Source organism: Desmodus rotundus, chromosome Y (assembly GCF_022682495.2).
Source record: "Desmodus rotundus isolate HL8 chromosome Y, HLdesRot8A.1, whole genome shotgun sequence".
NCBI classification, from domain to species: domain Eukaryota; kingdom Metazoa; phylum Chordata; class Mammalia; order Chiroptera; family Phyllostomidae; genus Desmodus; species Desmodus rotundus.
In genome coordinates, this window is record NC_092332.1 from 3,534,749 (window position 1) to 3,546,645 (window position 11,897).

The following is an 11,897-nucleotide window of genomic DNA, read 5'->3' on the forward strand; positions in this document are numbered from 1 at the left end:
GGCAGCCTTCCAACGGGAAGAGCAGACTTTAAATTACAGGTCTGAAAAGCATGATCTTTCCCTTGAAGACTGTGTTCCCTGTTTTTTTTTTTTAATGATTCTAACTCCATGCAAACGGAAGGCAACACAAACCCTTTGTAAGAGAAGGAGGAAGCCGCTCAACGGTAATTGGGTTTAATTAACACCCATGTGCTCTTTAGTCTACACACAATTACCGAGAACACAAGACAGCCATATATAGCCTTCCCTGATGGGCCTTCGTTCCTTTGCAGACCCGTGCGACCGCGCAGGCGCTGCTCCCAACAATGGAACCCCAGGTTTCTCCAGCGGAGCTTCTGTGCGGTGCAAAGAATCACCGCATGCTGCCCGCGGCCCTGAGGAGGCAGGACCGTCCGCCCTTCGGCGTGGCTCTCTCCTTGGAAAGGGAGCGCTCCACCATCGCCAGCAAAGATTCTCTCCCCCGTCCCTACAAGCATCCTATTTTTTGAATCACTGCCGCCATGTCCGTTTGCCTCCCCCGCCCCTCCCAACAAATGGTCCCAGCCATGGGCTGCCAACGGGTGTGAAGAAAACAGGTCGTTCCAGCGCCGCTAGCTCTGAGAAAACATGAGTGGGCTATGTTCAGGGCATCAGGCCGATGCCACCAGGAAATCTGTCCTTTTACACAGGGTTCTGTGAACAACTATGAGCAATCTGCGACGTCATTCGATCTCCTCTAAAGGGAAGAACGTCATCCTGTTTCATAGCAGAGACAACCGTCCCCAAGGGCAGGGGACACAAGTGGCCGGACCCCCAGTGGGCACCAGCGTTTAGAGTCCTACGGAATGTGGGTGGGGGTGTAGCCAGCTCGGCCCGGGCCCTCCGTTATCACCCGCAGAGCGGGCCCTGCTGAGCAGTGTTTGGGTGCAGAGGGGGGCCGGACCCCGGGTGGAGCTGGCCAGGCGGGAGTGGGAGTTGGCGAACGGTGACAGGACGCTCAGGCCACCATCTGGAGGAGGAGGACACAGAAGGACCTCAGGTGTGGGCGTGGGTGTAGTTAGAAGCAGAAATGCCTGCTGCCCATGGGGATGGTGAGGTCGATCTGTTTCAGGCCCTACGACGATGTCAGCGGGAGGAGCCAATACAATAGTTCCTGTGGTGCCGCTACCTGCCACTGAGAATGCAGCGTGCACACGTGGGGTCCTGAGATCCCAACACGCCGCGATGGGACGGACGCCGTGGATTCCTCGGGCCCGTGCAGTGGCAGACACGACACAGCCTGCGGTGCCGGAGAGCCAGCTGACATTACAAAATCCCCCTCTGCCGTTCCTCTCCACTTCCCGGTAGCCTCCGCTGCAGCCAGTAGGGGACCACCCCTCTTGCTCTTCCAAAGCCTTGTCATACGGGAGATGCCAGCGGAGAGATGCGTCACTGCACAGCGGCCTCGTGCCCCAGAGTCTCTCGTCACATATCCCTGAGAACACCTTATGCCAGTCACTCCTTCTTCAGTTAAGTGCATGCTTACAAGTGAATGCTGGTGTGTGTGTGTGTGTTTGTGTTTGTGGGTGCAGCACACGGGAGAACTTCTCAAAGGGAACTCGAGTCCTCATCTCGATTTAAGAACCCCCTTCACAAAGCAACTTTTTTTTTTTTGCACCAGCAGCCCTGCCAAAGCTCAGAGGTGCAGAGGTGGACAGGAGACCTTTATGCAAATGTCACATTTGACTTTCAAATTCCCAAGCACAATTACCCATTCTGTCCCAGAGAACTGGTAATGAGTAGAAAAAGCCGATAACGGGCGAGTCCTCCGGCGGACCAATTATAACGAGCACGCAAAGTTACCTTTCCGCAAACTCGTTCTCAACTCTTCCGCTCTTTGATTCCTGCGAACGACGGTGACTTTTCATCTCCCGGTTCTGTCCCGCGTTTTGAGATGACGGTGACCAGACAGGCACGAGTGTCTGGACTCCGTGTGTTCTATGTGTCGGTCACTGTTAAACCGCCCACATTTTGTTCAAGGGCTTATCGGATTACACCTCCGTAGCGGAGCTCCTGGTGGCCAACGCCGTGGATGCTGTTCCAGCACAGGAACACGGTCAATAATATTGTAACAACTGTGGATGGTGCCGGGTGGGTGCTGGGAATACCGGGGGGAACACTTAGTACGTTACACAAATGTCTGTCTGCCTGAAACTAATATAATATTAAATGTCAACTGCAACTTTTAAATAGTTATATCTAAAAACAATTATACGTTCAAATCACTTATTTAAAAACTAGAACAACAAATATTTACTGTGAACCAGATCTATGGAACTGGAGCCAGGCAGAATTACTGAGGGGCCTAACAATTAGAAAACAAAATTTGTTAAAAAAAAAAAAAAAAAAAGACTAACAGGAACTAGCTCGCCCGTCCCTAACAGGCCCTGCTTTCTCACCACCGCCTATGGCACATGCAGAAGTCACCGCAAGCTACAGGCCGTGGATTAAGGTCTGCCTTTTATCTCCTTCAGTAAGCCGTGCCCCTGCGTGTCCTCTGCTGCCGGAGCCGTGACTCCACCGGAAACAGAAGCCTCACCACGCTGGAGGAACAGCGGTTGTGTTTCTAGATGACACCAGATCTTCGGCTGCTTGTGTGGAAAACCGGCTTAGTGCCGCAGCCTTATTCCCAGCTCAGGGTGTGAGGGGAGTATTAGGAGGTCAGGAAGCTTTCTCCACGAAGCAGCTTCTCCTGATTAATCCACAGACGTCCACGCCAGCGGGCAGACCTCACAAAACTCAAACTGCTAAATGAAGGGCCGTAGGTGGCACCATGCCCCGCAAGGGGAGGCTGCATCTCGTGAGCCCCGGAGAGGATTCCAGCATCTTCCCTGGAGCTCTGGCCCAACAGCAAGAAGGACAGGACCTCTCCAGGGGGACACACCCGGACCAGAACTTCCTAACAACATAGGGACTTTTGTGTCAAGTGCTGGGGCCACAAGCTACATGGACGGCGGGGGCCCTTCGGAGAAAGTGTCAAAGAGGATGATGTTGTGGTGCCACCTGAACTGGGGTCCGGCCGCAGGCAGGCATTTAAAGGGAAGGGCACACGCCATACAGCCGCCTTCACCGTTTCTCAGGGCACCGCAGTACCGAGAGCTGTGTGGCCATCGGCACCGTCCGCCCGCACACCTGCCACCCAGCAAAACAACGGCTCTGCGCCCAGGCCACACGCGCCTCCCTGTTTGCCTCCGCACCCCCAGCCCACGCCTGCCACCGTCTAGCTACCGTCTCCCAGAGTTTGACGGCTTTGGGTCCCTCCTGTAAGTGCAGGCACATAGGGTTTCGTTCTGCGTGGGTGTGACTGCTGATGTCGCTCAGCGGAATGTCCCCCGGGCTCGCCGACGCTGCAGCAGGCAGCCAAGTTGCCTCCGGGCTTCAGGCCAAGTGGTACGCTGTGGCGTGCAGGCACGCACCACGCATCCTCGTCTGCGCGTCTGCCGAGGGGCCTTGGGTGGCTCGTGCCTCCAGCTCCTGTGAAGACCCCGGCTCCGCACGTGAGTGGACGAGCATCTTCAAGACCCTGCTTTCCGCTCCTCGGGGAGTAACCCAGACCTGCGATGGCTGCGTCAGAGGATAACGGCACTTGAATTTCGGGAGGAGCGGCCAGTGGGTCCCCCGGCAGCCGCACGATTGCGTGTTCCTACCCACAGGGCACGCAGGCGGCGGTTCTCTGTGGGGCCGTGTTGGTCAGTGACAGCATCCTACCAGGCGGGAGGGGCGCGTCCCCGTGGTTTGGAGGTGCCTGTCCCTAAGGATGAGTGAGCCGGGCCCGTTAGCCTGGGCCTTTTCCGTCCCTCCTGTGTCCTCTGTGGAAAAAGCCCCTTCAGGTCCTCTGCCTGTTTGTCATCGGCTGGCTTGTCTTTCCACCCTTACGTGAGATGGGGACGAAGGCCGGGGCACTGATTGTACGAGGCACCGTGCCAGACGGGGGTCCGACTCCCAGGCGGGACCGTTTGCAGGGAGGGGCCCGGTGGTGTAGCGTGGGCTGTGGCTGACGCCGTGCAGGCTCTGAGAGCAGCAGCATCTCTCAGCCCGGGCTTCAGTGCGGGCACAGTGAGCACGTTGTCCCCACACAACGGGAGCCGCAGGACGGGGACTCGCGGCCTCAGACTGGGGACAGTGATGCTGCCGTGCTGCGGGCCACCATGGGGGCACTGGCTCGGAGGGACAGAGAAACGGTCGAGGAGGAGATGTCTGGGACCAAGGTTGGGATCCCGGCGCTGGGACAGAACAGCGTGCCTCAGTTTCCCCAGTGTTACTGCGAGGGTGAGCGTAAACACACCGGTGACGTAGGGTCCCCTTCTTTACTCAGGTGCGTGCCCAACAGTCAGGCGTCCGGGACACAAGGTCCTTGCTGCCCACTACTGTTCATGCAGACAGGCTCTGCATAGGACCACGGCACGTGCTGGCCGGGCTGCCGTGCTCCCTCCTCTGTCCCTTGCAGGCAAGCTGTTTGGCACAGAAAGCGGCACAGCCGGCCCAGGCCTGAAGCCAGCTCTGCGGCCGATGCCGGAGACAGTAGCCAGGAAGAGTCCTCTAATCCGCACCCTGGATTCACTGAACGTCACACTGCTGCCTGACGCGAAAGGATTGTGAGATTTCTGTCCTTCCCGAGTGATTATCTTGTCCTTCGAAACCCCAAGAAAGCCATCCAAAGGCAAAGGTCTTAAAGGTCCGGAAGGGCCACATGATGTGCCGTGAAGTTGTAACGTATGCCAACTCAAAGACTGACAAATACAGCACCCTCTTGGGAAGACAGCCCCGAGGCAGCGAGCGAGTAACCTGGACAGCCGGCACTTGCGGTTTTACCTGGTGCTGCCTTCCTGCGCACACCACGGAAACTGAGCTCAGGATGGGGTGCTCATGGGCGGGGCCCTTGGAAGGCTTGGGAACCCCCCGGAAGGGCCCCTCCGAGAGCCACACCACGCGGCTGCGGGAGCGGCACCACTGTCTCAACACACCGGGCCGTGGATGCTAAAAGGTACTTGTAATCTCTGATTTTTCACTGGAGGGAGCAAAACGCCTACCTAACAACTTTCTCTGTGCTGCTGTTTCTTGCCAAGTCTGTGCCCGAAGTGACTCTGAGGGCGCTAAACATCATTAATGTGGGGTTCTGTCTGTCTACTTGGGCTGTCAGGACAATGGAAGAAACCCACCCTTACAATGACGGAAGCCACCGTCACGCCGAGGGAAGAGGCGTCGTCCCTCTGCCGTCAAAGGGGTCTGCCCAAATAAATAATCTGACACCGTGTTCACGAAGCGCTCACAATAACGCCGGAGGCCATCGGCGCAAGTCATTTCAAACAGGCAAAACCAGGGTTTACAAGGTAGCGTGATACCGGCCAGCTTAAAACATCATCGTTGAATGACTCCCATTTTGTTTTAAAGATTTTATTTATTTATTTTTAGAGAGAGGGAAAGGGAAGAAGAGAGGGAGAGAAACACCAGTGCGTGGTTGCCTCCTGCGGGCCTGCTACTGGGGACCCGGCCCACAACCCAGGCATGTGCCCTGGCTGGGAATCGAACAGGTGACCCCCCAGTTTGCAGGTCTGCACTCAGTCCACTGAGCCATTCTAGTCAGAGCTGACGACTCCCAATTTTTAATGCGTCATTCCATGTTGCTACAATTGTAACATGTTGTAATGTAAGTGTTATAATTTCTCACGGCAACAAAAACAAAGCCCAAAGATGTGCGTGAGGAATGAGAACTAAACTAGACACACTGTGCTGATCATTTTGCAACATATAGAAACACTGAATTATTATGTGGTACACCTGAAACTAATACAATGTTACATCTCAGTTATACCTCAATTACAAAAAAAATTTTTTTTCTGTCACATGTAAAATAAAGAACTTCACAAAATGCAAAGCCCAGGGAAATAGTTGGCATATCCACCCAGTATCTGATTGTAAATGAGAAGCACAACTATTTTACAGGATGTACGTGTTGGGCATCGAGTGTGTGAAGTCAGCATGGAGAGGACTTGTTAGCTGAAAAGGATTTGGAAGCATCCTCCCGTGATTCAACAAAACACAGACTCACAATCAACCATCACAAAGGTCAAGACGTGGTTTGGAGGATTTGAGGAGGGGAGGGAGGGAGCGTAGCCCAGGATGAGTGCAACCACGGACCAGAGAAGAAGCATTATTTTTACTCTTGCTGCACAAAACCAAAGCAAGGAGAGGTTGAAGAAAACGCCATCTGTCAGTTAAAAGGAAGTAAATAAAGATGGCTTTGGTTGAACGGTACAGGACAGACCAATTAATCCTGCGGCCGCACAGACGGACTGGCAAGGCTGCGTGCAAGAGACTCTAAAGAAGATGAATTAATCCAGCAAGTGACGGTGTGCGTGATGAAGAGCCGGAGGGAGCATATAATTCACTTTTTTGTTCGGAATAGGAGTGGCAGGCGGGCGACATGACCCAGTGTGGAGGGGACCTAGACTTCAGCATGCTCCGTCTTTGTGACATTTATTTACATTGCATCAGAATAATCTCCAAGTATAAAAAAAAAAAGAGGAGGAGGAGGAGGAGAAGAAAGGAGGAGGAAGGAGGACAAACAAGGAGAAGGAAGAGGAAGAAGGATGGAGAAGAAAGCATTCTAGATGCGTAGAACTTGAATCTAGAAGCGAGTTGGCCCCTGGCTGGCCCGAGGTCAAGTTTTAAGCTGCGTTTGCATGGAGGCTCAGGTATTTGGGATTGTAAAAAACCCACACTGAGTTTCGTCTCTCCCTCCCCGCCTCTGCAGGTCGGCACACGCGGGTGAGGCAGAAAGCGCTAGACAGTTAGGCCACGCCGTGGGCAGACGAGCTCTGGAAGAGCTCGCCAGCAGATAGTGTTCGTCTTCACACTGCAGCGTGGCGGAATGAGATGCAAAAGGAAGCGTAAAATCCCCCCGTGTCGGGGGCACCAGGGCTACCACATCAGCCTCAGTTCTTGCCGGCAGCCTCTGCTCCCCACAGACGGCTGCAGGCGTGTTTGGTGACAAGCTGTTGGCATTTTCCAGAGCAAGCCGAAAACCACGCAACATGCTCCCATGCCAGGGTGGGAGGTGAGTGAGCAAGGCCTGCTTTCCATGGGACCCTTCCCATGTCCTGGGACAGCCTCCCCCCCAAATCTTCCATCCCCATTAGCCGCCACACCCTGTTCCTCCAACACGCTTCACGGGGAGTCCGAACGCCCAGGTTCTTGCAGTACCCTCCTGTTCACCTGCCTCGGCACTCATGCCGCTGCCCACCCCCACCCCCACCCCCACCCCGTGCGGATGCTGTCCCAGGGAGTTCGAACTCAAGTGCAAATCGTCTGTGCAATGCCGTTACAATTCTTCCTGTGACCCGCTGCTCTGCCCGCAGGGGTGTGGTCCACACACCAGCATCAGAGCCACTGCTGCTGTTCCAGTGCTGAACGGTGTGTACGGATTTCTCTCTGGGAGTTCACCCCTTCTGTGCCTCAGAGGGCGGGATAGCAGTGTAGCCCAGAAGAGAAGACTTCATACACACAACCATTTTCTTTTAAGATTTTATTTGTTTATTTTTAGAGAGAGGGGACGGGAGGGAGAAAGACAGAGAAACATCAATGTGTGGTTGCCTCTCCAGCGCCCCCTACTGGAGACATGACCTGCAACCCAGGCGTGTGCCTTGCCTGGGGATTGAACCGGCGACCTTTCAGTTTGCAGACTGACGCTGTGAGCTGTACCAGTGAGGGCTGCATTTTAATATTTTGTGCACGATACTGAGCGTGGAGGAAATCACAGGGCTCCCACAGCCTGCGCTGCATTCCCGCCCGTGGGCGTCGGTCTGGAGAGAAGGCTTCTAGGAGCCTGGGCTGCAGCACCAGCCGCACCTCTACTTCCCCAGGGCACCTGGCCCAGCACAGCGTCCCCCCAACCCCAGCCCTCAGAGCCCCCAAGCAGGGAGCAAGCTCCAGGCGTTCTCTGCACAGGACCCAGGACCCGATCGCCGCCCACCACTCACGAAAGCCTCGGAGACGCAGCTGCAGGAAGTAGTTGCCTCCCTGCCGCCTCTTCCCTGGGGTGCCGGACAGGCTCCTCTCCCAACAAGACTTTGCTGCGTCTCTGCTGCCTGTGGGAAGAGCTTTGCTGAGTCTACAAGGAAGAGAGCCAGCTCATGCTCGCCCGGCAGAAAGAAGTGCTCGGGACGGCCGTAGCAGGCACGCATGGTCGGAGAAGGCAGAACATGGAGGGTTCCTGGGACTTTGAAGAGCGGTCCCTGGCAGCTCAGACCAAGGTGCACGAACCCCATGCACCCAGGAGTTCCCAGTCCGGCTGCCAGTAATTAAATACGGGCTAAGGGGGGTCTTGAAGCCCACAGTTGCCCCGTCCTGGGAGCCAGCCCCACGTCCTGGCTCCCCACTTCCTACCCCCGTCATCCTGGCCCGTTATCGCCAGCCTCCCCCACGTCCCGAGCATGCGGACTTCCTCCCTCTCCTCCTGTGTCACCCCCTCCAAGTCCTCCACCGCCAACCCCTGCGTCTCCTGCTATTTCCTCGGACAAGGAGCTCTCAGCTGAAGAGCAGGAGGAAGCGATTAATGAAAGAGGTTGAGTGGGGTCACTTGCTCTGGGGCAGGTACTCGTTCAGGGCGTGTTTGGCGAGGCCCCCTGCAGTGTGCGGGGCGGAAGGCGCTCTGCTCGGGGCAGGGAGCAGCAGTTTCTGCGGGGACAGTTTGGGGCTCACGCCCTACAAGCAGGCGCCTGCTTCCTCGGTGGAGCCGTGAGCAGCCACGTGTTCTGAGCGTGGGATGTGAAGACCCCGCCCGGGGCAGGCCCATCTCAGACACCGCCAGGGACTGGGCTCTGTGCGGTTTGCAGAATCTAATGGATTTTAGGGGAGATGCCGGGGAAACTCGCAGGGAGCTCTTTCCTCTCTGCGCCCCCACCTCTCAGCCTGTTCTCTGCTTCTCTTCCTCTTGGAAGCCTCGCTGATTCACACAGAAATGCAGACTCGGCCACAGGAGCTTAGAAGGGTGTGCCTCCCCCCCAACCCTTTCCACCTGATTTCGATCTGGGAGTCCCCAGCAGACTGCCTCACAGACAGGGCTCCTCCCGGCCCCTCTGTGCCCTGAGGTGACAGCCCCGGGCCCTGCTCCCCGGACCAGTGGGACTTCTCGGGGGCGCCTCTGTGCCCGGGCTCTGCTCCTTTGCTTTGACCTTGTCACCTCGGTCCCTGACGGCTGCAGGTATCCCGTACAGGTCCAGGCCACACTTGGGTCCCCTTGTCTATCCGGGTCCCTCGGCAGCTTTGCAAGGTTGACTTTCGGTTTTATGAGGTGCCCCTTACAAGCGTTTCTCGGAGCCACTGTCAATGCCTGTGTGCCCAGCACATGGGACACCTTCTCCCCGCCGCAGCAGCCACACTCTCCAGAAGGGGTCACGTCCCTCTGCACGGTGGTGGGCGCGCCTGACGAAGGCTGGGCTCGGGGGTCAGGGGAACACAGACGAGGCACCGGGTTCAGCCCCCTCTCTGTACACGCCATCGCCTCTGTTGCATCTCCTCACCCAAGTCACGCGTCGCTAAGCAGGCTGCTGCTATTAAAAACCGCACGCCGTTCACACTAGAGGGGGGGCCGACTCCCTCCATGCCTTTGGCGCTCCCTAACGCCCTGATTGACATGTGCTTCCACTTCTCGTCCAGATCACCTGACGTGCTGGAAATGGGGGAGGGTCCTAGCCGGTGAGCTCGTTGCGGGAGCATGCTGGGGTGTGGGTACAAGTGCCCACAGCATGGGGACTTGGGGACGCCGCTGCAGGGGACCTTCCACCGCGTCCGGGTCTTTGCATGGCATCTGCACTTCCACCCTTTCCACGAACAACAGCGCTGGTGTGAACAGCTGGGTGAAGTTTTTGTGTGGGCGTCCCTTTCCAGTGCTCTGGGGCAGACACCTAAGAGCAGGAACGCTGGGCATCGTTCAGGTTCAGTCTGCACTCTGCTTTTTAAGAAAGTGCCTAGGTCGATTTTACGGTCTTCTGATTTTACCTTCAGTGCCAGTTCTGCAGAGGCCGCCTCCCTGACCCTGTGAGGCTCACATTAAATCGGGTGCACGGTTATTCTCTCTTAGGTCCTTTTCTGTTACTCTGCACCGTTTATAATAATTTGCAGTTGTGCCTCTATGTGTGAGTCCCCACTGTGCGTCCCACCCTACACGACAGATCGCGTAGTTCCCCGATGGCGGAAAACGACACAGTCAGGGGAATGCTGTGATGCTGGTGTGGCTCTCCCCACAACCCTTGGGACACGGCTTGAACCCTCTCTTCAAGGGCGTTCCGGGCACAGAAGGGCAGCTGTGTGTTCACAGCTCACCTGAGGGAGAAGCACCACCCAGGCGGCCAGGGGCAGTCGGAGGGCCAGACTGCCTGCCTCTGAGACCGGCACCAGGACTCAGGGACACTGAGCCAAGGCCAAGGTCGGCCAGCACCACCCAGGAGCCCAGGGAGTGCGTTCTCCCCACTGGCTGTGCTGGGGGGAGGTCGGGGGCACGTGCCTTGTGGGGAGTCGCAGTGTGGAGAGAAGACAGCAAGATACAGACAGGAAGAACTCACGTCGCAAACCATTTAAGGACAGACGGTGATGGGTGAAAAGCGTCGGATCCATCTTAACCCCTGGGAGGCCTTGAAAGCAATGCTCCTGAATGGTGACCAGATGGTGCCGACCCAGATGTGGGCCGATGTGGGCCGACCCAGATGTCCACCCAGATGTGGGCCGGCGCAGGGTAACCGCCTGCTGACCGTGCGTGTCACCAGCGGAGAATCACTGGCCCACAGAGACAGCCCTGCACAATGACATTCGATGCCATTTCCCCGAGGTGAGTTGGGGATACTGAGAACCAAAGGGTATAGGGCACTGTCTCAGGCACAGATTGGGGGTCACCGTCCAAGAGCCTGGTAGTTTTCCAGTTAGCGGGCATCTCAGTCAGGTTCAAGGGGAGGCTTGCTCTTGATTAAACAGGACGGGGCCAGGAAGGCGGGCACGGGTTCTGCGTGAGACCTGCCTGCACCGACTCCGGGAGACCTTCGGCTGCAGGACTCGCCTCCCCGCACCCCGCAGGGCCCGCAGCAGGGGTTCCGTACCAGGGCAGTGGTGAGGGACGCAGAACATCCACCTGGCCCTACTGCGGGAAACGTGCTTGCTCCCTATGGCTCAAGGTCGTCACGTGGGGACCGGCGAAGGTTTCTGGGGAGTGCAGGGGAGTGACTTTCAGCTGCAATGCTACGTGCCACCGCTTCACTGCGTGGCCTTCTGCGGGGATGTCACCTAACTTGGCCTCAGTTTCCTCAGGAGGAGTTCAAGGACACCGGGAGGGCTCTCAGCCCGGCAAGCAGGGACTCGGACGCAGCGGGAGCAACGCAAGGGCACGGGGACATATGCTGATAAATATCGAGTGCCTGGCGCCTCACCCGCCCGCCACTTGACAAATGTGAAGATGGCCTACTTAGGCAGAAACTTAGACTATTTTGCAATTTTCAAGTGATCAGCATATGTGAATACTTTATACTAATTAAAAGTCTTTTCCCCGAGTTTTCTTGTACGCCAGCAACGGTCTGTTTGCCGCCGGTCTCTAGGTAAGCATTTTTCTGCTCGCAGCCAGCGGGGCGGTTCTTGGTCTGCACGCAGCGCCCTTCAGCAGGGCCGGGCTCTGATGCGGGTCCATCCTGGGCCTCCTGCAGAGCCGCTGGCTGCTGGCTCTCTGGGTGCTCTGGAGTTGTGACCCCTGGTTGGCTCGATGCCGGGGGTCGGTCTCCTCCTGCTGGGTACCCCTGTGCCTGCGTTCTGCGCTCACTGAGAAATCTGACCTTTACTAGCGGGGCATGCTCCACCTCCAAGTCTTCCCTCAGGCCCGGCCAGCACGGGCTTCTCTG

At 56.9% G+C, this 11,897-nt stretch overlaps 1 protein-coding gene across 1 annotated transcript in view; it reads right to left on the bottom strand.

Moving 5' to 3' along the window:
- The window catches only part of LOC139440588 (pseudouridine-5'-phosphatase-like), an 85,721-nt gene that overhangs the window by 39,206 nt on the left and 34,618 nt on the right, over positions 1–11,897 (bottom strand). The gene's annotated exons all lie outside the window — the stretch shown is intronic.